Source organism: Pongo pygmaeus, chromosome 5 (genome assembly GCF_028885625.2).
Source record: "Pongo pygmaeus isolate AG05252 chromosome 5, NHGRI_mPonPyg2-v2.0_pri, whole genome shotgun sequence".
In the NCBI taxonomy this organism is placed as follows: domain Eukaryota; kingdom Metazoa; phylum Chordata; class Mammalia; order Primates; family Hominidae; genus Pongo; species Pongo pygmaeus.
In genome coordinates this window covers 42,229,175-42,256,776 of record NC_072378.2, presented here as the reverse complement: position 1 = coordinate 42,256,776, position 27,602 = coordinate 42,229,175, and the positions used below count along the sequence as shown (strand labels likewise).

The 27,602-nt window shown below is 39.9% G+C and overlaps 1 protein-coding gene across 19 annotated transcripts in view; it reads left to right on the top strand.

The window, feature by feature from the left end:
• Window positions 1–27,602, top strand: part of USP49 (ubiquitin specific peptidase 49) — a 118,382-nt gene that overhangs the window by 10,114 nt on the left and 80,666 nt on the right. For 8 of the 19 annotated variants that reach the window (XM_054493342.2, XM_054493335.2, XM_063666971.1 and 5 more), the window contains exons 2-3: window positions 3,104–3,185; window positions 24,266–24,339. The exons of 2 other annotated variants lie outside the window; for them this stretch is intronic. The gene's annotated coding sequence lies outside the window, so the exon portion shown is untranslated. Of the gene's footprint in view, window positions 1–41; window positions 1,043–3,103; window positions 3,186–17,826; window positions 19,774–21,057; window positions 21,807–24,265; window positions 24,340–27,602 lie in introns of those variants that run through there. 9 more of the 19 variants (XM_054493339.2, XM_054493346.2, XM_063666968.1 and 6 more) reach the window with 7 other exon arrangements.

The following is a 27,602-nucleotide window of genomic DNA, read 5'->3' as shown; positions in this document are numbered from 1 at the left end:
GTGGGAGACGGCTGGGTTGGGGCAAAAGCCTTGAAGGGAGAGGGAAAGGAAGGCTTGGAGGCGATGGGGGGAACCAGGTTGAGAATGAGATGAGGAGGATTAAGGGGAGAAAGGGTTAGAAGCCAGGGAGAGGAGGAGTGAGAAAAAGCCAGCCAAGGAGATAGGAAGGAGGCAAAAGCCAGGGTGGGCGTTAAGGAAGCCGGGCAGGGAATGAGGTTAGGGCTGGGTAAAGGGATCCGGGGATTAGGTGTAAGAGCAGGGGTTTGAAGGGGAAATCTTCGTAGGGGGTGGTGTTGGGGTGAGGGGTACCGGGGTAAGTGTTGGAAGTGGAAGACAAGGAGGGGCAGAGCTGGGGTAATAGTTGGGAGTAGGAAAGAGAGAGTGATTAAGAGCCAGACGTGACGAGGGTGTGAACTAGTGCGGAGCGAGATGAGCTGAAGGACTAGGACCAACGGTGTGGTGGGAACTGCTGGCGAGGTTCTGAGAAAGGAATGGGTTAGTGGGTGGGCGATGGATGTAAATTCTGTAAAGTGAGGGAGGGCAAATGAGACCTGTACTGGAACCAGGTGGAGTCAGGAATAAGAGTGTGGTGGAAGGGCGAAAGGAAACAGATAAGAGATGGGTGTCTGTAGGACGATTCTGGGACCAGAAGAGCTGAAAGGAGACTAGAGTTAGGGTGTAAGAAGTGATGGCCATCTGGGACAAGGATAACTGGGGAATTACGTTAATTGAGGAGGTTCAGCAAGATCCAAGGTGAAAACAGTGAGGTGAAGAGACAGGGCTAAAAGCAAATGGTGAGAGGAGCAGGAAGAGATGGGCCCCAGAATTTAAATGATGAGATGGGGAGTAAGGGAAGAGGGGGGCTAAGGGAAGCTGGGGGAGTCCTGATGGATGTAGAACTGGGGTAGACTGCACGGGGGTGGGAATCGAATGTGCGTGTTACGGGGAGTTGCTCCAGAAGGTCTGCAAGGGTCAGGGCAGAAATGCTGTAGTGAAAGATCAAGTGTAAGAGAGCCTTTGGTGCAGAAGAGGAGGAACCATGGTGAGTGAAAGGGGACCTAGAGGCAGGGGTAAAGACTAAAAAGTAAGGGCAGAGGTGGGGGGTGCAGGAAAGGAATTCTTTGTTGAGAAGAGAACTGTGTGTTGAAACTGAATCCTTTTGTCCCTAAAAGTAGGAAATTCCAGAAACCTCTTTCTCTCAAGAAATCTTGAATCTGCTTCCACTCTTCATTGCTTTTGATTTGACTTTCCTGTCCACTTTGAAGAAATGAGACTCATTTTGATTTGATTTTTTTCTTGTATGGATGATAAAGCATAAACTCTGGGTGTTGAAAACCTCTGCATTTCACTAGTGTTGTGATAATGCGGGGAAAGGGTGTGCTTATTTAGGGTGTACTCGTGTGATGTGATAGTTTTGGTGTTGTAGGAGTGTTGCACCTGACAAGTGCTGGGCTGTGTTTTATGGACAGCATTTTCATTTTCAATGGAGAACGCACTGTTGTTGGGATAGAGAAAGATGAGAATCTGTTTCTTTTGATTAATCAACCAGGTTTCTGCTTATTGTTTTCAGTTGCTGGAGAATGTTAAGAAATCATTTCAGAGAAAGGCAGATAACCAACCAAGGAAGTTTACTGGGGGAGAGATTAAATCAGAGCTGAGGGCTTTGAGTTCCTGAGCTGCCTTTAGCTTTGTGTGGGACGTTTCATGCTGTAGTTGGTAACTCACTCATTTAACAAAATGGCATAAAGAAAGGGAGAATTGTAGAGTAGTGGAGGATTTTAGAGTAGCAGACTTATTTTTTAGGGAAATAAATTTATGAGTAATTTTGATGGAAAAACATCTCTATAAGATAATACTGCAGCATGCTTGGTCTTTGGACAGCTCCACTGCCTTTCGTGTTTTATGGTTGTGAATAAAGAAGGCCAGATTAATACTAATTTTCTAGAAGCTTTTGATTTTTAAGACACCTTTAGAAATGAAAAGGAAGATAAGAAATTTGGGGCAAAATTTGGTTATTCTTACTTAGAATTTTCTTTTAATGATTTTATTCAGAAGCTTTTACATTTAGCTAAGAATATGAATGAATATTTGTTTTGCATTTGATGGTGCCAAAGGATAGCATATGATTTACTTAGGGAAAAATGCAAACAATTGTTGAGAATCTTGTTTGGGGTTATTTTATTGTGTACACTCAGATGCACAAAGGTACTTTTTTTTTCAAAGTTGGGTAAATTTTGGATTGACACTCTTTTGCTGGTGTTTGTATAAATAACAAAGATTAGGTTTATGATATTTGTAATAGTTAACAAAGATTAGATTTTGATTTGTGGATTTGAGCAACAATGGTTATTAATGTATATGAATAATTTAGAAAACTCTGCATTCAGCTACTGTGTTAGTGGCATAGTATTTAGTTTATGGTTTGTTTTCTGGATTGTATTAAGCAAGTGTTCAAGGTGACTAGATGTATTTAGCAATTTAACAGAGGATCTTGGTAAAAATTACTATTTTTGCCACTACATTTTAAAAGGATTAGTTTGATAATGTTGACTTTCAAGATGCAGAGTAAGTTTGATATGAGGCACTTGTTTCAGTGGGATGTGTGTGCATATTCTTTTTATAGATGTGTTTGGGCTGGCGTTAGTAGTAGGATGTACTCTGTATGGTATTGCCATGTTTATAATGTAATTGTAATTGTTTAATGCTCAATATCTTTATATAAGTGATTATAGACTTATTTGATATTGGTAAAGAAGAAAATGTAAACTGTAAGATCAGCCAAGGGAAAGAGTGAGTCCTGCCTTTTGTTTCTGTATGCAACGGCCTTAGTGTGCTAAATCACTGAGTCTCATTGTCAGTGGTTATTTCTCAGTTGCTATTTCTAAAACTGAAAATGGATTTTTAAAAATTGAGATAATACTGTTTATCAATAAGGACTCCAATGATAAATTTAAGCTTTATTTTCATTTGTTCATCAAGTACAGTTCTACCCAATTTAACTTTATTTTGATTATAATCTTATTTGCTAAGCAAAAGCTTTTAAGTTTATATTTTTAGATTTATTAGGCTGTACATAATTAAATGTTTTCCTGGTTAACTGTAGATTCTTTGGATGGGAAGAGACCTTGAAAGGACCTCTAGTTTATCCTGCAACTCCAGTCAATATCCCACTTAAATCATTCCAGGTAGATAAAAATTTATCCTATCTTTTAAAACAAATCTTCAGCAGTAATGTGGTAACCTCTGTAGATAATCTTTGCAAGCATTTAATAATTTCTCTATCAGGAGAGTCTGCCTTCTCTCCAACCAGCACATGCTTAATGCTATATATGTGTTTGTTTCCTCTTGCCCCATTCTCAATTTTTGAGTAAAAAATATCTGTGTACTTTTGTATTTATAAGACCTTAGTTCTTCATAAACTTAATAATAGTAGCCAACACACATATAATGCCTTTGTGCCAGATACTTCTGTAAGCACTGCAAATTGTAACTTGTTTACTCCTCAATGGCAATCCTATGAGGTAGGTACTATTACTATTCTCATTTTACAGGTGATGAAATAGAGGGTCCTTGAGATTAAATGATTTGCCCAAGGTTATACTCAGACATTCCTACAACTATTTATTTAGTAATTATCTTATATTACAAATAATACTATGTTTTGTAACCCAGTGATACATTTAATCTTTATTTTAGTTCAAAAGCTAGAATTCTACCAAGTGATGGGATGGGATTCCAGCCTTTGCATTTTGCCAGCAGAGTCTGTGCTCTGGTTTTGCGTCTGGCTTGCCTGTTGTCAAGTTCTCCCTCACCATGTTCTTCTTCAGATTCAACACTTAATGAGTCTTGTTTGCCAGTCTTTAAAAATTATCCCTGTAGTCCTGTTACTAACCTTTTATCCAGTTCCTTTCTAGATGGGGAACCTGGGGTAAACACTGTAACGATTATGTATAATGTAAAGATTACATCAAGGTCGTTGCATGCTTCTATTTTTTCATTCCAAAATTGTATTTACAAAACAAACCCAAACCAATAAAAAATGCCTTATTGCATTGCAGATTACCCATCCACCTTTTTAGCTAGAAAACTGCCCTGGACTTGTTATATACTATGACACGTTTATAGTTGAAAGATTATTGCTGTTTGAAGAAAAATGGATTTTTTCTGATTTCAGATTTCAGTGCAAATATCCATAAGCAAAATCTGTTTATACCCTCACTAATTTTTTACTATTTTCTCTTTATGTGTGCCTAAGTGATATACCAATTTCCCCATACATTATTATTATGATTATTATGATTATTATTGAGACAGAATCTTGCTCTTTTGCCCAGGCGAATACAGTGGCGCCATGTCAGCTCACTGCAGCCTGGACCTCTCTGGGACTACAGATGTGTGCCATCACACCTGGCTAATTTTTGTATTTTTTGTAGAGACAGCGTTTTACCATGTTGCCCAGGCTTGTCTCGAACTCCTGGGCTCAAGCAATCTGCCCACCTTAACCTCCTGAAGTGCTGGTATTACAGGTGTGAGCCACCGCGCCTGGCCTCCTAATACTTTAATTGGTTAAGTAAATTGATCCACTCATTGTTTTTTTTTTTTGAGATGGAGTACTGCTCTGTAGCTTAGGCTGAAGTGCAGTGGCGTGATCTTGGCTCACTACAACCTCTGCCTCCCAGGTTCAAGCGATTCTCCTGCCTCAGCCTCCCTAGTAGCTGGAATTACAGGCACCCACCACCACACCCAGCCAAGTTTTTACATTTTTAGTAGAGACGGGGTTTCACCTTGTTGGCCAGGCTGTTCTCGAACTCCTGACCTCAAGTGATCTCCAAAGTGTTAAGATTACAGGCGTGAGCCACCGTGCCCAGCTGATCCACTCATTTAAAAAAAAAAATTAACAATTACTGAGTGTTTACTAGGTGGCCAGCATTAACTGAGTAGGTGAATTGTTTGAAACATGAAACAGCCCTATGAGAGAACTTCTGTTGTTAATACTCTATTTTTTTTGGTGACTCTTGATTTTATTGCAATTTTTTAAACATATGGAAAAGTTACAAAAATGATACAAGAAATTCTGTATACCCTTACTCAGTTTCACCAATTTTTTTTCATTTTGCCCCATTTGCTTTATCATTTTCTCTCACTTGAGTATTTTTAAACAAGTCAAATTGAAGAAAATGCATATAAAGACCTTAATTTTAAAGAAGAAAAGGGGAGAATGTTTTGAGTATTTCAGAAAGTTTAGTTTGTGTTTTAGTCAAATACTTGAAGCAAAGGAATCCAAGATTGGGTTTAGAGTGGATTTTGTGTTTTTATGGTCTTGTCTCCAGTACATTCTGAGATTCTTTTACTTGTGAATGACGGGTTCGTAGGTCTCTCTCATTAGAAAAAACGGTGTCATAGTGTACCTGTCTGTTGGGAACCTCCCTAGCATGTGGCATGGTGTGCTCATGCATAGATGTGTCCTCAGGACATGCTGCTATGGAGGTATGGGTGATTATTATGTGAGAAACAGGAGCCATGGGGCCTTTCAAAACCACCACCAAGAAATATTTAGGTGAAATACATATTTTAAAGACTCTTATGTAGCTTCAAGGAGCTGGAAAAGATCAAAGTGCAAAATGTATTGCTTTAAGAATATTGGTTGGCTGGGTGTGGTGGCTCATACCTGTAATCCTAGCACTTTGGGAGGCTGAGGCCGGTGGATCCCTTGGTGCCAGGAGTTTGAGACCAGCCTGGCCAACATGGTAAAACCCCACCTCTACTAAAAATACAAAAATTAGCCAGACGTGGTGGCATGTGCCTATAATCCCAGCTACTCGGGAGACTGAGGCAGGAAAATTGCTGGAACCTGGGAGACAGAGGTTGCAGTGAGCCGAGATCAAGCCACTGCACTCCAGCCTTGTCAACAGATCGAGACTCTGTCTCAAAAAAAAAAAAAAAAAAAAAAAAAGAACATTGGGATTAATACAAATAAGTTTGCCATATTATGAGGGGATGAATGGAAATATCTTAATATTATATTACCTTCCCCCCAAAAAACCTAAATTTTGGGAGTCTTTTCTGTTGTTGTGACAGAAGGAAATTAAACTGACTCCCTTCCCATCATCTAATCTTCATTAAAATGATGGCCTGTCCATTTGATAAACTCGTGACCTGAAGGAGGTCCTCTCAGTTTAAGTGGAAGGAATATTAACTGTATTCTGACAAATGTAAAATACGGCACTTGTGGCTGGGCGCGGTGGCTCACACCTGTAATCCCAGCATTTTGGGAGGCTGAGGCGGGTGGATCACTTCAGGTCGAGAGTTCGAGATCAGCCTGACTAGCATGGAGAAACCCTGTCTCTACTAAAAATACAAAATTAGACGGGTGTGGTGGCACATGCCTATAATCCCAGCTACTCGGGAGGCTGAGGCTGGAGAATCACTTGAATCCGGGAGGCGGAGGTTGCAGTGAGCCGAGATCGTGCCATTGTACTCCAGCCTGGGCAACAAGAGTAAAACTCTGTCTCAAAACAAAACAAACAAACAAAAAAAAACGGAACTTGTGGGCTTCTTTTCCTTTTTTCTCCCCTCTTTAAGCAATTGTCAAAGCTGTGAAATATAGCTCCTTGTTAAAGCTGATTGTAGGCCAGGCACAGTGGCTCACACCTGTTATCCCAGCACTTTGGGAGGCTGAGGCAGGTGGAGCACTTGAGGCCAGGAGTTCGAGACCAGGCTGGCCAACATGGTGAAACCCTGTCTCTACTAAAAATACAAAAATTAGCAGGGCATGATGGTGCATGCCCGTAATCCCAGCTACTTGGGTGGTTGAGGAACACGATTTGCTTGAACCTGGGAGGCGAAGGTTGCAGTGAGCTGAGATTGTGCCACTCCATTCCAGCCTGGACGACAGAGTGACACTCCATCTCAAAAAAAAAAAAAAAAAAAAAGCTGATTGTGATAATTAAAAGCACTCCCCTTTCATAAGGATGAAAAAATTACAAATTGTTTGGAAAGCATTCTTTCTAGTCATGTGTTATTGTTTCAGAGACATGGGCTATTTTTAAAGACTATAATACTGTCCCTTTTCCATTCACATGTTAATAGAAGTCTGGAAAGTAAGGCATTCTCCTGAAATTTTCAGGGTTTTTTATTATACGTCAAGTTGTAAACAGCATTCTGTGACAGGTATTTTCTCTCTTTGTCTTTTCTTGAGCTAATTAGTGATTTACACTCTAGTAGCATCTCTTCCAGCTTTACTGTGTGAAAATGTCTGCTACTCTGTGCCTTCTATGCATCCAGGGCTGGCAAATGATTGGGGGCAGATGTTGGTTAGCACATCAGAAGGATCAGGGATAAAATTTATTTTTCTTTTGTGTTTTTAAAGATATGTTTTAAGGCTTTTGTCTATGTCTTTGCCCCACTCCATTATTCCCTACCCTCATTCAAATAGGAATGTTATGACCTCCGTAACCTAGAGCTACTGTTCTTGATTCAGTTTTGGATTGTTTCCTATCCTGTTCCCCACCCCCACCGAAACGTTGTGTCGTGGGATTTGGGGAGGATTAGCACGGCAGTCTGGCATAGTTTAGAGCCCGGGAAGCTGGTCTTCACTGCTCCCTCCCATCATCAGAATACACAGCTTTCAGTCATTGTCTTTAGAACCCAGCAGTGCTTCTTTTGCTGGGCAAATTGTGTGAAAGATGGGAGGGCAGCACTGTCGCTAGTGAGTTAGGAGGATACTTTTGTATGATGCTCGTATCTATCCAAAGGAAGGATGGGCTCTACTGTTATGTTAGCTTTTTCAAAATGCAGCAGAGAATGGCCAAAAGGTAATTTATAGCTTGGCTTTAGCATTTTGTCACATTGGTGTCCTGCTCTTTCCTGCCTCCTGCTCTCTCTTTCAGTCTCTGACATGGGAAAGAAGATGTGTAGAATATGTCATATGCTCACTTGGATGGACCATGTGGGTGCATTAAAATAGCAAGAGCTTTGACTTTGAAATAAAGTCTTTAAGGATCAATTTGTTTTGTAGATATACATTGTAGTTGAAAATGAAAGGAAGAGTAGATAGGGGTTTACTGATTTATCAACTTTTTTTGAGATGGAGTCTCACTCTGTCGCCCAGGCTGGGGTGCAGTGGTGCGATCTCGACTCACTGCAACCTCTGTCTCCCAGGTTCAAATGATTCTCCTGTCTCAGCCCCTAGAGTAGCCAGGACTACAGGCATGTACCACCACGCCCTGCTAATTTTTTGTATTTTTAGTGGAGATGGGGTTTCGCCATGTTGGCCAGGTTGGTCTCAAACTGCTGACCTCAGGTGGTCTGCCCGTCTCGACCTCCCAAAGTGTTGGGATTACAGGCATGAGCCACCACAGCTGGCTTTGATTTATCAGTTTTGAGCCCAGACCTTTCTAGAATGCCAGATAATTTATGGTACTTATTTTTGCAGTTATGGATACTAATTTATCAGGACAATAAGCTCAAAGTCCCTGTTAGAGCTAATATTAGATTCTCCTTGACAAAAATTGGAGGTAGCCACAAAGAAAATCAGGTAAGAAAATGTATGAATTGCTCAATTCGGCCATCATTGCTAATAGCTTTATGATCATAGACATCTAGCCCTTGACAGCGAATCAGCATTTATGAACAGAGGTCATCTCATTTATGTAAGCATTCATAGAGTATGTAGGACTATATTAATGTTATGTTTTTATAACCAGAATACCAAGAATATCCCTATAGATGGTCATTGCTAACATTTACATCTTTCACTCTCCTTTTTTATGTTCTAATACAACCACCTATATCAATTGGATGCTTATGGCTACACACTGATTGCATGCTTGTATCTAAAAGAGGTCAAAGGTCAGGTTAATAACATTGCATATAAAAAAGTTAAATATGGTCAACTGATTAGAGGGGTCTTATAAGTAAAGATGAGAAAACAAATACATCACCGTGGAATTGAATATACTCTTAAAAGAAATATTTTAGAAACGTGTGACATAACTTGAAGAGCTTATAACAATGCATTTCAAGTGAAAGGTAAGTGTGCTTTAATGAAGACGTCAGTCTCATCTGTGAGTGGCCTCATTGTCTGCTCCATGCTGAAAATCCCAAATTGGGCCCAGTGTGTAGTTTACCTTGTTATCCCAGCACATTGGGAGGCCAAGATGGGAGAATCTCTTTTTTTTTTTTTTTCCTGAGACAGAGTCTCACTCTGTCCCCCAGGCTGGAGTGCAGTAGCATGATCTCGGCTCACTGCAGCATCCACCTCCCGGCTTCAAGCCATTCTGCCTCAGCCTCCTCAGTAGCTGGGACTACAGGTGTGCGCCACCATGTCTGGCTAATTTTTCTATTTTTAGTAGAGACAAGGTTTCGCCATGTTGGCCAGGCTGGTCTCGAACTCCTGACCTCAGGTGGTCCACTTGAGCGGGAGGATTGCTTGAGCCCAGGAGTTCAAGGTTACAGTGAGGTATGATTGTGTGCTGACACTCAGTAATCTAAATCTGAGATACTGAAGTACTGCAATTTTAGAGCCTTATAGGCAGCTGTTGTCCTACTGCAGGTTGCTGTTATTTTCTTTTACCGGTATTATCATGTATACTAGTTAACATTTGGAATTTGTGGCCTTTCATTAGGAGACATCTAAAAAGGGGTGAACGGGTAATTTTTGTTTGTTTGTTTGAAAATGTTACTCTCTGTGCCCAGGGAATATGGAATAGACATGTCACTCTGTGCTGAATGCGTTAATCAGTTTTTGTTAGCAGCATGGCATAATGAGCATATTAACTACAACACCTACATTGGCAGCCAGCAGTGTGCTTGTGAAATCTTTTAGAAAACAGAAATCTGGTGAGAAGTGTTCCTGAGCAGTTGAAGCATTGTTGGGTGCAGAGGGAGGGCGTTACATAGAACAAATAAAGTAGAAAAAATTTATCCTCCAAAAAGTAGTTGTTTCACCACTGAAAGCCATGAGAAAAGACATTTTATCTGTGGATTGAGATGTGGCTGTCTAATTTATGTAGGACTTATAGAGTTCTTTTTGTATTTTGATTTTTCATTTAACTTTGTCATTTAAAGAACTTCAAGGTACATTTCTATTTGATGAAAAAAGTTTTGTAAAACATTTATTTTAAGGATGGTGTCTCTTTTTTTAGTATATATTATATGCTACTGTAAATTATTTTTCCCTTCCACTTCCAATTAAAACATATCTGACTTAAAAAAAATACCTTCAGCAGAAATAAGAAAAGTTTCTATTTAAGCAGAGTTCTTGGCACTTAAGAGGTGTTCAATAAGTTTTTATGCAATAAATTAATGTATGCATGAATGAAAAATATTATTCTGAATTTGGACTTCCTACTCCCATAATTTGGGTACAGTATAGCTTTGGTGTACAAAGGCCTTCTGTTCAGCCCTCATTCCCATGTCTATTTTCCTCCCCATCTCACAGGCACACTCTCTAATGTGTTTGATATGTCCTTGATTCTATATGCATCTTTGTAAAATACTTACTGATTCTTTTGGTGTATGTATTTTTAATTACAAAATTGCTCATTATACCACACTGTTGTAGAATTTGGCTATAGAATTCTCCTTGTAGAAATGCTGTAGATCTTACTCTGGTTTTTACTTTTTTCAGTGAGCACTATGTTTTAAGATCCATGTATGGGCCGGGCGCGGTGGCTCACGCCTGTAATCCCAGCACTTTGGGAGGCCGAGGCGGGCAGATCACAAGGTCAGGAGTTCGAAACCAGCCTGGCCAGCATGGTGAAACCCTGTCTCTACTAAAAATACAAAAAATTAGCTGGGTGTGGTGGTGCGCACCTGTGGGCCCAGCTACTCGGGAGGCTGAGGCAGGAGAATTGCTTGAACCCAGCAGGTGGGGGTTGCAATGAGCCAAGATTGCGCCACTGCACTCCAGTCTGAGTGACAGGGTGAGACTCCATCTAAAAAAAAAAAAAAAGATCTGTTCATGTGGGTGTAGCTTTAGCTAACCGCTTCTAGCTGCAGCATAGTATTCCGTGGTGTGCATCCATTCCCATAGTGATGGGCACCTAGGCTACCGTAAACGATACCAGTAACAGTCTTGCACATGTCCATTATGGACATGTTTGAGAATTCTCAGGGACACAGACCCAGGAGTGGACATGTTTGAGAATTCTCAGGGACATAGACCCAGGAGTGGCATTGCGGCATAAGTACTATGAGGCTGTTGAATGGTTGTATAAGCTTATACCCACAAGCATTGTGTTCCTATAACCCTCCCCAACACTTGGTATTGTCCACATTTCTAATTTTGGCCTTTTAGTAATATCTCATTTTAATTATTTATTTATTTATTTATTTATTTATTTTGAGACGGAGTCTTGCTCTGTCGCTCAGGCTGGAATGCAGTGGCACGATCTTGGCTCACTGCAACCTCTGCTTCCTGGGTTCCAGCTATTCTCCTGCCTCAGCCTCCCGTGTAGCTGGGATTACAGGCATGTACCACCACACCCGGCTAATTTTAGTAGAGATGGGGTTTCACCATGGTGGCCAGGCTGTTTTCGGACTCCTGACCTCAAATGATCCACCTGCCTCGGCCTCCCAAAGTGCTGGGATTACAAGCGTGAGCCACTGTGCTTGGCCCTTTTTTTTTTTTTTTTTGAGGCAGAGTCTCACTCTGTCTCCCAGGCTGGAGTGCAGTGGCACAATCTCGGCTCACTTCAACCTCCATCTCCTGGGTTCAAGCAATTCTTCTGCCTCAGCATCCCGGGTAGCTGGGATTACAGGCGTGTGCCACCACACCCAGCTAATTTTTTTGTGTTTTTATTAGAGACAGGGTTTTGCCGTGTTGGCTAGGCTGTTTAATTTTTATTTCTAGTTACCAGTGAGTTTAATCATTTCTTCATATTCTAGTTAGCCATTTTCCTTTGCCTCTTCATATCCCTTGTTTCCTGTATTTTTCTTGTTGATTTGTAGAACTCCTTAATATATATAATATTTCTTAAATCCCTGGTTGGTTTTGGACCATATAAATATCATCTTCTGGGGTGTCATCTGTTAACTTTGCCTAGGTGTTTTTTGTTTTCTGTTTTGTTTTTTTTTTTGATACGGAGTCTTGCTCTGTTGCCCGGGCTGGAGTACAGTGGTGTGATCTCGGCTCACTGCAACCTCTGCCTCCCGGGTTCAAGCAATTCTGCCTCAGCTTCCCGAATAGCTGGGACTACAGGCACGTGCCACCATGCCTGGCTAATTTTTTGTATTTTTAGTAGAGACGAGGTTTCACCATGTTAGCCAGGATGGCCTTGATCTCCTGACCTCGTGATCTGCCCGCCTCGGCCTCCCAAAGTGCTGGGATTACAGGCGTGAGCCACCGCGCGTGGCTGCCTTGGTGTTCTTTACTGAATGGAAATTCTTGATTTTGATGTAGTCACATCCATCATTTTTTAGCCTACTGTATTTGCCTTATTACTGCTTCTTGGACTTAGATCATCCAGATTGTCTCCCTAAATTTCTTTTAGCTTTATGGCTTTACATTTCCCCTTAAGTTTTTAATGTATATGGAGCAATCTTTGGATGTGGTATAGGTTGGATCCAGCCTTATTTTATTTTTTTTATTTCCCAATACCATCCACTAAACTAGCTGAACTTACCAGTTGATTTGTAGTAACACCCTTATTGTAAATCAAGTTTCTCACCTTTCTATTCTATCTCATTGGTGTATTTATCTCGAAGTTTCTTAAAGGGGGCACAGTTAGTAGAGTAGGTATGTTTAGCACTGCTGGGACTGTCCACTCAATGTCAGTAGTGTTGCCCTGTCATTGTGACATCCATGATGACCCATGCATTTCCAGACACACCCTAGATGAGATCCTGTACCATATCATGTTTATTACTGTTCCTTTCTAGTATTTCTTAAGATATGACAGGATGGCTTCCCTGTCTTTGCTTTTTTTTTCAAAATTGATATAACTATCTGTGGATCTTTTTTAATAAATAGTTTAGATTTAGTTTATCTAGTTTCCTCCCTCCCCAAAATGTCCTGTTATAATTTTGATGAAGATTGAGATTATAATTTGATTTAGATTAATTTACCAAGCTTTGGCATCTTTTTACAAAATTAAGTCAGTACATCCATGAGTATGAAAGAATGAACATAGTATTTTATTTTATTATTATTTAACTGGAGGAACTATTGGGTATGTATTATGTTTTGTAAGAGAATAGTGTATTTTCTCAAAGTTTGAAAAGGAAGGAAAACTATACTTTATCCAGAAGCATAAAGTATAATGAACCTTCTCCAATGACATCATAATATGTTAAACATTCTTCTTTTTCTCTTTGCTGGTTTTTTGACTATGACTTTTAAATATCTATCAGCAATATTTTAAAAGTTTAGAAAGGAAAGAAATTATAAATATTTATGCAGAAGCATAAAGTATAATTTTCTTCCTGATTCCAGACTATGAAACAAAAACAATTTTTTTAACATTCAACTTGAAAGCTATGGAATATGCTACAGTTAAACCACCTTGCTAATCTATTCTCATTTTCTTCATTTATGGTAAAAAATGAGAGCAAGTGTTTTTGCCAGAATGTGTTTTAGTTTAATTTTTAAAAATCCCTGGTCAAAATTAATCGCTTATCAAAAAATATCAGGTCCAGCTATTTCCTCACTTACAGATTCCCTAGATGCCTTTTCTACCTGCCTGTCCATGCAGAGCCCAACATGTGATCAATAAGTGTGTTTTTGTTCCTTGATGCCGTCAAGCAAAACAAGTATGGTTTTAACACTCATTGATTAGTAGTAGGTGATATTAAATATGTTTAACAAATACCATGTGATACCCCTCATTTTGCTATAAAAGGTCAATAGAAAATATAGGTGTTTTACTTTTTTAAGTATTTGGAGATAGAGAAAAGCATATATCCTAATTGAGAAGTCATTTTTTAGGTTTTAGAGACAGTGGGGCAGCAGTTGTTTCAGATTTGAGTCCCACCATTATTCCGTAGTTTAAGTCTTCGGGAAAGAACAAGTGACTCTGATTCCACATGCTCCTTGCCTTGTTCTAACAGACTTGTGGTATTTGTGCTTTCCTTGCCTGAGGAAGCATTACAATTTTTTAAGTGTTTTCATTCCGCACTGAAATGTGATTCAGTCAAGTTGTTCTTTTGACTTTGGTTTAGCATCTACTTGAATGAAAAAGGAATTTTAATTCATTAAGTGATTGACATAGGTATAAACCATGAACCTTCTCCAATGACATCATAATATGTTAAACATTCTTCTTTTTCTCTTTGCTGGTTTTATGACTATGACTTTTGAATATCTATCAGCAAAAACATTATTTCCTGCCCTTAATTTTTTTCAAACAAAGCCATGCCTGCTATTTGAGTTTTCCAAATACTTTGATTTTGTTTTGCCTTGAAACTTAGACTTTTTTTTTCCTTTAGTTTCTTTTTCCCCTTAGAAATCTTGCTTGGAAAAATCATATTTTTAGATGTGATTTTAAAACATTTATTTTAACCTTTCCAAGAATCATTTGAATTTAGTTTTTATTTATGTTAAGACTATATATAGCATAAAAAGAATATTACCTGCCTTTCCCCTTCCCAACATTTTGCCTCTCTAGGGACCTCTGTTTTCTGTTCTTCTAGCTGGGCTTTTTTTTTTTTTGGTATTTAATGCCATATTTCTGAACAGTAGGCTTATGCTTACAAAAATCTGTGTAGGGGCTGGGCAGGGTGGCTCACACCTGTAATCTCAGCACTTTGGGAGGCCGAGGTGGGTGGATCACGAGGTCAGGAGTTTGAAATCAGCCTGGCCAACATGGCGAAACCCCATCTCTACTAAAAATACAAAAAATTATCTGAGTGTGGTGGCAGGCGCCTGTAATCCCAGCTACTCGGGAGGCTGAGGCAGGAGAATTGGTGGAACCTGGAAGACAGAGGGTGCAGTGAGCTGAGACCACACCACTGCACTCCAGCCTGGGCAACAGAGCGAGACTCCATCTCAAAATAAAAGAATAAAAAATAAATAAAAATCTGTGTAGGTTCTTTTCTAGACCTGCCCAGCTTTTATCCTGGGATCTACTTCCCCTCATATCCTGGGTATTTCCTTTGTCTTCTTAACGGAGAACCCCCTGTTTTCCTGGACTTGATATCTTTCTCCTTTATTGTTTATATTTTAATTTGTGTGGAGCATGTCCCCCAGAAGCTCCTGAGAAAAAGGTGCGTGAGATGTAAATTTGTTTGGGAATCTGCATATATGAAAATATCTTTATTTTTTTCTTTTATACTTGATTTATAGTTTACCTGGGTATAGAATTCTAGATAAGAGAATATTTTCTCTGAGTTTATCAGGCATCACTCTATTGGCTTCTAGCTTCTGTTGCTGCTGACGAGAAGTCTGATGATGTTCTGATTCTTGGTTATTTTTTTCCTCCCTGGAAATGTTGTGAAATTTTAATATAATTAGCCTCATTCTAGGCCTTGTTTTGTCTGTTATGCTGGACACTTGGAGGGCCTTTTCAATTTGGTAACACTTTTCAGTTCTGGGAAATTTTCTTGAATTTTTAAATTCTAACCAATCTCTTCCTTTTCCTCCTTGCCCCCAGTTTTCTCTGTTCTTCCTCTCGAACTCTAAATACTTGTGTTTGGAATTTCTAGACTGATGAGTCCTTTAATTTTCCTTTCCTATTTCCCATCTTTTTGTCTCTTTATTCTACTTTCTGGGGGGTGTCTTGAACTTCATCTTAAGACCTTTCTAATTAGTTTTATATTTATGCTGTCATATTTTTAATTTTTAAGAGTTTTTTTTTCTGTGAATGTTGCTTTTTAATAGTCATCTATTTTTGTTTCAGATGGACTAGCTCTTCTCTGAACATGTTCTTTCCTCAGCTTTCTGTAAAATCTCTGTTTCCTTAAAATACATTACTTGTTCATTTCATTTATTTTGATCTTTCATTTAGGGAATTTCCTTAAAAGTATAGCTTTGGCTGTTTTACTCATGTTCAGGAGTGAGCCACGAAAAAACTGAAAGCTGGATTTGCCCAAGTGTCAGCTTCTAAACTGGTGGTTTATTCTTTGAGAGGACAACTCTAGCAGTCAGTATTTGTGCTTTTCTCTTAACCAGGTTCATCCCCAGAAAGAGTGTTCCTATTATCTGCTTAGGGCTTACAAACCTGGCTGTATCATTTGGGAAGCTGAGTGGGGAAAATGGCTATGGATGTTTCACCTTTCACGATATCAACTTTCTCTTAATCACCATCTTTTTTAGACTGGTGGGCCTGCCCCAGTTGTGCCTAGTCCAGAGTCTCTCTAGTAATCTTTCCAGAGAACAAACCTCCCATCCTCTGCCCAGCAGCTGCTTGGAGACAGGGCGGCAATCTAGGGGTAGAACTTTTACTCCATTCTTTTTTTAGCCTTGTCTGCTATTCCCACTTTCAGAGGCACTTTGAGTTTTTCTGGTTTATCTTAGCACAATTCAGTTTGATTTGGGCTTCCCCTTAACATAGAGAGACCCTCTGTCTCTACATGAAACTAAAAAAAAAAAATTAGCCAGGTGTGGTGGCATGCACCTGTGGTCCCAGCTACTTGGGAGGCTGAGGTGAAAAGATAGCTTGCACCCTGGAGTTTGAGGCTGCAGTGAGCCGTGATTGCACCACTGCACTCCAGCCTGGGTGACAGAGGAAGACCCTGTTTCAAAAACAAACAAAACATAGAGGCAGAGTCTCGCTATGTTGGCCAGGCTGGTCTCAAACTGCTGGCCTCAAGCAGTCCTCCCACCCTGGCCTCTGAAAGTGCTAGGATTATAGGCATGAGCCACCATACCTGTCTGACCTATGTTTAAAGTTAGAAAGCATTTTTGTAGAATGAGTGCAGAATCATAGTAACTTCTCAAACAAGGCTAACTTCCAACTAAGTTTTACCACAGGCAAAAAACCTACTTAAATGAATTTTATGTTCCTTGCCACCGATGTAGGGTTACTAGAATTGCAGCAATTCAAAGCAATTATCTTGGGCCTATGTGTTGCTGCTTCCTTGCTGTGTGATCCTGGGTCATTTCCTAATGAAATTGGGCCCTCTGTGCTTCATGCTGTAAAATGCTGCTGACACCCACCTCATTGTGAGAATTAACTGAGCAAGTGTACATGAAAACACCTCACACAATATGGTATCTAGGAGGAAGTATAATAAATATTCATAAATGTTTTCTCATTAAAATTGTTGCTTTGCTGACAAAATTGCTATATAGTATTTATAAGAAGTGCTTGATAATGACAGAATTAATGATTTTAATGTATGCTGGCAGACTGAACTCTACCAATTAATATTTATTATATGTGGGACATATAAGAACAGGATTAGATTTAAGCAGAGTGATGAAGTAGCAACTCTGGTATATGCTATATAAAAGGTGATTTTTGTGGCTAATGCTGCCGCTCTACAAACTAAATGGGATTTGGTATTGGTTTTTTTTGCATTTATCTTGGATGACTGAGGATAATGCAAGCACATTCCCTTGCTCTCAGGTCACATTTTTTGGTGAGAAGGAATTCCCAATCTGGCTAAGATCGTATGTCCTTTAGTTCTTATTAAGATGTCAGTTAAAATTATAAAGACCCAGATAGCCAACACATTTTAGGATTCTTGAATTCTACCTGAATGATGAAGCTCTTTTATCCCTGCCCCAGAACACCTGGGATGTTTGAATATCAGTGTTTCTTTTTGCTAGAATAATGACCTAAAGTCTTTGCTTTCTTTGGTAGCAAAGAAAGAATACCTAACATATGTACAGCTCTTGCCAGTTTATAATGCACTTACACACATTTTCTTATTTGATCTTTGCAGCTCTTTTGGAAGAAAGTAGAGCTGATGTTATATCCTTTACAAATGAGCATCCCAGCTACTTGGGAGGCTGAGGTGGGAGGGTCGCTCGAGCCCTGGAGTCTGGAGTTCAAGGCCAGCCTGGGCAACATAGTGAGACTGTGTCTCTAAAAAAAGAATTTTATAAATGTTAGGCAGCATATTGCCTAGGAAGTAAAATTTAAGATAAATGTAAAAAATGGGGTCCTCAGCCCAGCGTGGTGGTGGCCCATGCCTATAATCCCAGCACTTTTGTAGGCCAAGGTGGGCAGATCACTTGAGGCCAGGAGTTCAAGACCAGCCTGGACAACACGGTGAAACCCCGTCTCTACTAAAAATACAAAAATTACCTGGATGTGGTGGTGCAAACCTGTAATCCCAGCTACTTGGGAGGCTGAGGCATGAGAATTGCTTACCTGGGAGGCAGAGGTTGCAGTGAGCTAAGATCATGCCACTACCCTCTAGCCTGGACAACAGAGCGAGGCTGTCTCAAAAAAAAAAAAAAAAGGGATCCCATATCAGTGATTCATTTGACCAGCAGTATATATTATTATGTCCTTTGTACCATGTACTATGCTATGTCAACAGGACATAATAATGGATGATAAATAACCCTTCCTCCCAGTCTAGCTCACAGTCTAGGTTGCCATTCCATGTATACTGTAAATACAGCTTTGTGGACTGCATTTCTGTTTAATGGTGAGGAAGCATTTTAATAACTTCTAAGAAGTCAATTAATGTGGCAAATGAACAGCATTTTTACCACCTAGATTATTCTGAATCATAGTCAAAATGTGTAAATGCAATCCTGCTACCCTTTGTATTTCACAATAATTCAAAAATCTCTGTTTTGCAGTTTCTGTGCAGAGGCCTTGAATTTAAACTTAAACCATTACTGAGAGTCATAAATGGACAAAACCCGTGGCAAACTAATACTTTTGAATGTTAGTAAAGTCAGCAGACCTTGAGCCTTTTGTTCATGCTTTCTATGTGGTGCACTGAAATGTGAAATGTTATATTGTTTCTTATTTACTCTGGGTGATATGTACAAAATTTTAGAATTTTAAGTTTGAATGGGACTGGAGATAACATAATTAATCAGTGGCAGAGTGTGGGCTGAAACCCAGGCTTCCTGATACCTAGTTTAGTTCTCTTCCCACTATCCTATGCTGGGCTTCCTAATTTAGCAGCCAAGAGAGATTTAATTGTAATTGCTGATTGTGGTCTCCTTAAAACTTTAAAGTTTTCTTTATTTAGCTGTAAATGCATGTAAATTTTTTCTTTATTTAGTTGTGTGAATTTCCTCTGCCTTGTATCTTCCAAGGCATTTGGGCTGTTTTAACTTCGATTACCGCCGGTTGCGGTGGCTCATGCCTGTAATCGCAACACTTTGGGAGGCCGAGGCTGGCGGATCATGAGGTCAGGAGTTTGAGACCATCCTGGCCAACATGGTGAAACCCCCTCTTTACTAAAAATACAAAAATTAATCAGGTGTGGTGGCACGCACCTGTAGTCCCAGCTACTTGGAAGGCTGAGGCAGAAGAATCACTTGAACCCAGGAGGCGGAGGTTGCAGTGAGCCGAGATTGTGCCACTGCACTCTAGCCTGGGCAACAGAGCGAAGCTCCGTCTTAATTAAAAAAAAAGTTAAATTAGATGGCTGATCATTTGTGATTTAAAAAGTCATTTATGACATTGACTTAAAAATATGTCATCCTTATAGACTTTGTACCAAAATGCAGAGAAAGTATCTAACTCAGGTTTTGAGCCATTGATTCGTTGGCAGTGACAATGAGGATATATTTCCACTCCAAAACAGGATTAGATGCAGCTTCCTAGATTATTATGATTGCCTTACCTGCTCTCACAGCTATCTTGAGGCACCGAGGGGATGTGCGTGGAAGCACTTTGAAAAACATAAAGTGACATAACAGTATGTTTTGTTTTCATTCATGAATCTTCTAATTGTATATTTGAGACTTTTTGTCGTAAGACATTTTGCTATGTGAGCTTATAGATTGAAATAGATTTAGGGCTGAGCATGGTGGCTCACACCTGTAATCCCAGCACTTTGGGAGGCCGAGGCGGGTGGATCACAAGGTCAGGAGTTCGAGACCAGCCTGACCAACATGGTGAAACCCCATCTCTACTAAAAATACAAAAATTAGCCAGGTGTGGTGGCGTGCGCCTGTAATCCTAGCTACTCAGGAGGTGGAGGCAGGAGAATCACTTGAACCCGGGAGGCAGAGGTTGCAGTGAGCCAAGATGGCGCCACTGCACTCTAGCCTGGGTGACAGAGCGAGACTCCGTCTCAAAAATAAAAAAAAAATGAAATGGATTTGGATAGGCCAAAAATGTGACTGGATCAAGGAAAACACTTAAATCCATCAAGGCCTTGCTGATAGTAAAATAATGGAGTGGATGGGTAGTGGAAAATAAGGATAGTGTGCTAGTGCCTTAGAATGTAAAGGGAAATAATAGGCAGACTAGAAAGTTTTGTCTGTGTTTCATATCCAGCCTCTCCATTCTTTGGTCAGTATTTATTGAAGCACCTATTAAGGACGAGGTACTTTTTCAGACATCAAAGATATTACTTACTATCACAATAAGTAAGACAAAGATGCTATTTTTGTCCTCCAGGAGCTTACAGGGCAAGGCACTTACAGATGAGATACAGCATAGGTTAATAAATGTTTGTAGTTTGGAATGTGCCACCTTATTGAGCTTGCTGAAAAAGATATAATCTTGGTTAAGTTTATTTACTGACTTAAATGTATTAATATTCTCTTGGTCCACTTTTTAAACTTTAAAACATATAAAATATACATTAAAATATTTTGAGATATAAAATATATTTTAAAATATGTAACTAAATCTTAAAATATATATAGATAGTATATTTATATGTATTTTTAAGATAACAGATCTATTCTACTTCATAAGTCATCTGAACATTCCCTACCTTACTACATTAATATTAGGGAGCTATCAAAGGGCATTGCTGCTGTGACATCACCCAGAAGTTAGTTTTTGGTGTTTGTCTTTCTTTCTCTCTCTTTCTTTCTTTCTCTCTCTCTCTCTTTCTTTTTTTAGACAAGGTGTCACCTGTCACTCAGGCTGGAGTGCAGTGGTGAAATCACGCGCAGCTCACTGCAGCCTTGCCCTCGTGGCCTCAAGTCATCTTCCTGGCTTAGCCTCCCAAGTAACTGGGACTACAGATTTGTGCCAAAACACACAGCAAATTATTTTTTGTAGAGGTAGTGTCTCCCTATGTTGCCTAGGCTGGTCTCAAACTCCTGGGCTCAAGTAATCCTCCTGTCTTGGCCTCCCAAAGTGCTGGGATTACAGACGTAAGCTACTGCTCCCAGCCTGGTATGTTTCCGAAGAGCAGAAACCTGGGTTTGAATCCTTGCCTTGTCACTTAACTAGCTATGGAACTTAGGTGTGCCACAGTTTCCTCATCTGTCAAATTGGAATAAAAAATATCTACCTCACAGCTGTTGTGAGGATTGAATTTGTTAATATATGTAACAGCACTTAACTGCATTTCTGGCACACATTAAACACTGCTTTCAGTGTTGCTGGCTATCATCATAATCATCACCATCATCATCATTGTTATTGTTTGGCAGAATAAGAGTAAATTGGGTAAGGTTTCAAGAATGGATTTTCTCCTTTTCAAGCCCTGAAAATTGCTCTAAACTAAAGGTAGTTAAAGGAAGGAAATTAAACCTTTGTTGATCATCAGCTATGTGCCAGGCAGTGCACTGGTGTTTTACTTGCGTTCTCATTTAATCCCTACACCAGTGCTGTGAAGTAGATTAGAAAACAGGCTCAGAGAAGTTAAGGAAGGTCTTGTAATAAATGGACACCATGATGATGAGTGGTCTCTGTTACTCCACATCACGTGCTCTTTTCTTGCATGAGCCAGACAGCCCCTGAGAGTTCAGCATGTTTCAGTAACAGGTAAGCTTGGAATATGGCCTCCTGACTTTGGGAACTTCCTTTCTAATGATCATTTAAAGGGATGTCTTCCACATTTTTAGTTAGTTCCTACTGTAGTGATTTGTTTTATATATCTGTAATTTCACTTCCCACCTATTTAAAAGTATATTGCAGTAGTGTAAATGATATAAGTGGGACCTGGATAGAAAATATTTGAATGTATAGAATCTTATTAATAGTTTTCAGCATTGAGCTGATTTATTATAATTTCCCAGTTTTCAAGATCACCATCGTAATTATTGAAGTTGTTACCCTTCACATTTATTAATATAACTTTCCTAGGGCTTTAAGCCTAAACTCCATATGGTTACATACATGTCCTAGGTGCTGCTTAGTATAGAACTGATTATTATAGTCAGCTTTTGGGGAGCATCCCAAATTAATTAGAATAACTTGGATTTAAATGTAATTAAGTTAACTTTAAATTTTTTGGTGTTCTTATATTGAAAGTAGGGTCATTTGGGGGACATTTTATGGATATGAAACCCCTGTCCATAAAGTGTCAGCTTAGCTTTTCATGGATACGGTTGCCTCAGATCCCCAAACCTAGAACTAAAAGTTGTAAGCTCTCTCTAAAAATATTTGTGTTTTTGCTAGGTTTCATGATCTTGTAACCTCTTCTGCTTCCTGGGACCTACTTTCTGTCCTCGTGCCACTGATTTGCACCATAGTGCACCACATGTGAAACTTGGCTCCCTCTGATTTTCAGAAAGGCCCTATTCACACAGGGCATTTGCAGATTTTGTGTACCTACCTGAAGAAAGGGGCAAAATAGAGGTGGAGTGAGCCTTTGCATTAATGCGAACAACTTCCCTACTAAAACATTCCTGTTCTTAAAATGTTTTCAGACCTCCCTTGACCCAAGAGCTTCACCCCCACCTAATCCCAGCTCTGCTCCATTATACTAACTCTTTTCTTCTTTTTCTTTCCCTCTCCTCCTCATTCTTCTCCCCATTCCTTTCAGCAATATAAAACCAAATTCTTCCCTGTCTAATGCAGAGCAATTTCCCTTTCTTGACAACCATTCTAGGATCTTGACAGCCAGCCATTCTGCAGCAAACCACCTACTCCAAGGGGACTGGACATGAGTGATGGGAGCCCATATTATGGGAACATATTTTCTTTTTTTCTTTTTTTGAGATGGAGTCTCGCTCTGTCACCCAGGCTGAAGTGCAGTGGCCCGATCTCGGCTCACTGCAAGCTCCGCCTCCCGGGCTCACGCCATTCTCCTGCCTCAGCCTCCTGAGTAGCTGGGACTACAGGCGCCTGCCACCACGCCCTGCTATTTTTTTTTAATATTTTTAATTTTTTTATTTTTAGTAGAGATGGAGTTTCACCATGTTAGCCCGGATTGTCTCTATCTCCTGACCTCATGATCCGCCCGTCTCGGCCTCCCAAAGTGCTGGGATTACAGATGTGAGCCACCGTGCCCGGCCGGGAACATATTTTCTTCTTTCTCTCTTTTTTATATATATATATATATGTACTCCAATTTAAAACTTGTAATTAAAAAGTAAACTTTAATGTCAAAAATGCAAACTTGGGGAGGACAGAAAGATAACACGCAAGGCTGTCACTTCACACTTGGATGGTTGCACAGCAGTCGCGCAGAGGCACTCCTCACTTCCCAGACGGTGGGGCGGCCAGGCAGAGGCGCTCCTCACTTCCCAGACGGGGCGGCGGATGCCCGGCCGGGAACATATTTTCTTAAAGTTTCTTCGAAGAGGAACTCTGTGTTAGCTGTTAGGATGACACAATAGAGAATTTTCTTTCCTCTTATAGTGGTGGCCCAGCTTGCCGATCTCAGGCTTAATACTGAGTCCTGCTTCCTGATAAAGTGTCAGAAACCTTAAACATGCTTACACATATAATTTGTCAAAATCATAAACTCTAGATGTCTTTGGCTAATATATTGTCCTTGTGTATAGAATATATACCGCTTTTAAAGAAGCTTGCTGCTTACATATAGGTCATAAACCCACTTAGCACAAAAGAGTCACCACCTCATGCCATCTTGTTATATATTTTACTTACACAAAAATAATTTTAGCTTTTGATATTCGAGTATTTTTGTTACCATGAATTTGTGTGTTTTTTTCTGAGTTTCAGATTGTATGCAAATATAATGTGTAATTTTTAAGACCTAAAACAAATGCAGAAGTGCGTTTTTTCAGGAAGTAAACCTTTACTACTTCCATTTGTAGATCAGTCTACCCATAAGTGACTGACTCTTTGGTTACTCTTAGCTGAAAAGAAAGATCACAGTTTTTTTTCACTCTTATATCTGTTTTAAGGACTTGTAGGGAGTTTAATGCATTGTAATTTACTGGTCCTTTTTTGAATTTGTAATTACAATTCATGAAATTGCTTTTTTCTTGCCATGTATTAGGCCAGCCTTACAGATTGTTTCCCACTTGTAGGTAATAGAGAAGAGGAAACCTAACCAATGACTGTGGAATAATATGGAAGAAGATGGAAAAAACTTGTTTAATGGGTAAGAAATAAAAACTGTAATAAAACATTATTAATGAAAGCTATTTATAATAATAGTATTATGTGTGGCTGAAGTTGGCATACTATGAGGGTAATTGATCAGTTACTGTTTGTCTTACTCCATTCTGAACTTTCACCGCTTGCTTTCATCTTAACCTTGTGAATTTTTTAGTACCACGAATTAACTTAAGCTAAGAGGGGACACAGCCATATTTGAAGTTAAAATGGGACCTAAAGACCAGCAACCATACTGAAACAAGTCTAGGGTAGGTCTTGAAACTTGGTGGTAAGATAGAGATCATATCTGTCATGACCTGTCAAGAATAATTATCTACCCCTTCTTTTTCTCCAAATGTGTCAGTTGCTATGATGTTTGACCCACCATGGGGATCCCGTTCATTTGAGCAAGTGCAGATGTGTGTCTGGTGGTAATCAAATAGAATTCTGCTTTGGGAGGTTGAGGTGGGAGGATGGCTTGAGGACCGGAATTCTTTTATTTATTTATTTAGTTTTGAGATGGAGTCTTGCTCTGTTGCCCAGGCTGGAGTGCAGTGGTGTGATCACGGCTCACTGCAGCCTCTGCCTCCCGGGTGCAAGCAATTCTCTTGCCTCAGCCTCCCAACTAGCTGGAACTACAGGCACCCGCCACAACACCTGGCTAATTTTTGTATTTTTGTAGAAACGGGGTTTCATTATGTTGGCCAGGCTGGTCTCAAACTCCTGCCCTCAAGTGATCTGCCCACCTTGTGGTGGGATATGCCTCCTAAAGTGTTGGGATTACAGACGTGAGCCACTGCGCCTGGCTGAGACCAGGAATTCTAGACCAACCTGGGAAATATAGCAAGACCTCATCTCTACCAAAAAAAAAAAAAAAAAAATTAGCCAGGTGTGGTGGCTAGCTAGGTGTGGTGGCTAGCTACTTGGGAGGCTAAGGTGAGAGGATTGCTTGAGCCCAGGGGATTGAGGCTGTAGTGAGCTATAATCATTCCACTGCACTCCAGCCTGCGCAACAGAGCAAGACCTTCTTAAAAAAATAGAATTCTACAGAAAGCCCAGTAAAAGGTTTGACTTTAAGTTTATGAGATATAAAAGTTTTTTTAATTATGCACATTTATACATTCATGTCAATAAGTTAAAAATAACAGATAACTACAATCCTCTACCTGAATCTTACCCTCCTCCCAGAGTCTGTAAGTGTATGGCATGTATTTGTGCAACCTTCTTTGCCTAGTGGTTAAAAACATGGATTTGGAGCCGGACCGTTTTTAACCAGTCACTATTAACTTGACATTTGGGCATGTTATCTCTGTGCCTCGATTCCTTGGATATAAGGTGAGGACAATAAAATGCTATCTCATAGCAATTGATTAGTTAATCCATATTAAAAAAACTTGAAATAATGTCTGGAATGAAGTAAGTGTTTAGTAAATGTTAACTATAATTCTCATGTGTATCCCAGTTAGCATTTTTATGTACCAGCCATCCACACATAAATTTTTCTCTGATACATTCCAGGAGTTAAACCATCTCAGATAAGGTTAACCATGGTGGCAAAAGCTTTTTAGTTTTTTTCATGAAAAGTTTTCTTTTTGACTTCATCTCTGAGTATGCTGCTAGACTATGTGTGAGAATAAAGTTCTATATCTTTACCTTTTACTGTATATCTTAGGGTGTATATGATGTTTATAGTTATATGTGAATAAACAACTATCTTCAGCCTAACATAGGTTCATCTTGCCTGTAAAAGTATCTTGTGAAGCAGCATACACAATTTTCTTGTTTCTAGATAGCTATGTCAAATGCTGTGTTGTGTTTCTGTCAATCTATTTTGAAGGACATGCCTTCTTGAGATTTTTTTCTTTTCTTTTCTATTTTTTTTTTTTTTGAGATAATCTTCCTCTGTTGCCCAGATTGGTGTGCAGTGGTGCAGTCTTGGTTCACTGCAACTTCCGCCTCCCAGGTTTAAGCAGTTCTCGTGTCTCAACCTCCCGACTAGCTGGGATTACAGGCATGTGCCACCATGCCCAGCTAATTTTTGTATTTTTAGTAGAGATGGGATCTTGCTATGTTGGCCAGGCTGGTCTTGAACTCCTGGCCTCAAGTGATCCACCCACCTCGGCCTTCCAAAGTGCTGGGATTACAGGCATGAGCCACTGCACCAGCTTGAAGTATTTTTTTTTTCCTTTTTGCACACAGGATCATAGTAATTATTTTATTTTTTATTTAATTTAAAGAGGCAGAGTCTTGCTGTGCTACCCAGCTGGCCTTTAACTCCTAGACTCAAGTGATCCACCTGTCTGAGCCTCCTGAGTAGCTGGGACTATAGGTACCACTGTACCTGGGCTAGAATCATAGTAGTTTTGAACATTATCTCTGATACTGTTTGTATGGCTTGTCAGCACTTTCTTAGGTGGTGTAGACAATTAACTATTTTAAGAAGGAAGAGCACTTAGAAACAGTAGTCTATTTTTATTGTTTCCTGTTATCTCAGTGTTAAAATTAAAAAAAAAAAGACTAAGAACAGAAACAGGCCAGGTGCAGTGGCTTACGCCTGTAATCCCAGCACTTTGGGAGGCCAAGGCAGGTGGATCACCTGAGGTCAGGAGTTCAAGACCAGCCTGACCGATATGGTGAAACCCCATCTCTACTAAAAATACAAAAATTAGCTGGACGTGGTGGCGCATGCCTGTAATCCCAGCTACTCGGGAGGCTGAAACAGGAGAATTGCTTGAAACAGGGAGGCAGAGGTTGCAGTGAGCTGAGATCACGCCACTGTACTCCAGCCTTGGGCGACAGAGCAAGACTCTGTCTCAAAACAACAACAACAACAAAACAGAAACAGTAATCTCTTTTTAGTATTTCCCTCTTGAATTGCTCTGGATTAGATTAGATTATTATGGACTATTCTATCTGCTGTGACTATAGATAGTGAGGCTATTTTAGAAGGCTAAAATATAAAAAACAGAAGTTGGCTGGGCGTGGTGGCTCACGCCTGTAATCCCAGCACTTTGGGAGGCCAGGTGGGCTGATCACAAGGTCAGGAGTTCGAGACCAGCCTGACCAACATGGTGAAAACCCCATCTCTACTAAAAATAGAAAAATTAGATGGGTGTGGTGGTGTGTGCCTGTAATCCCAGCTACTCAGGAGGCTGAAGCAGGAGAATCATTTGAACCCGGGAGGCAGAGGTTGCAGTGAGCCAAGATTGCACCATTGCACTCCAGCCTGGCAACAGAGCGAGACTCCGTCTCAAAAATAAATTAAAT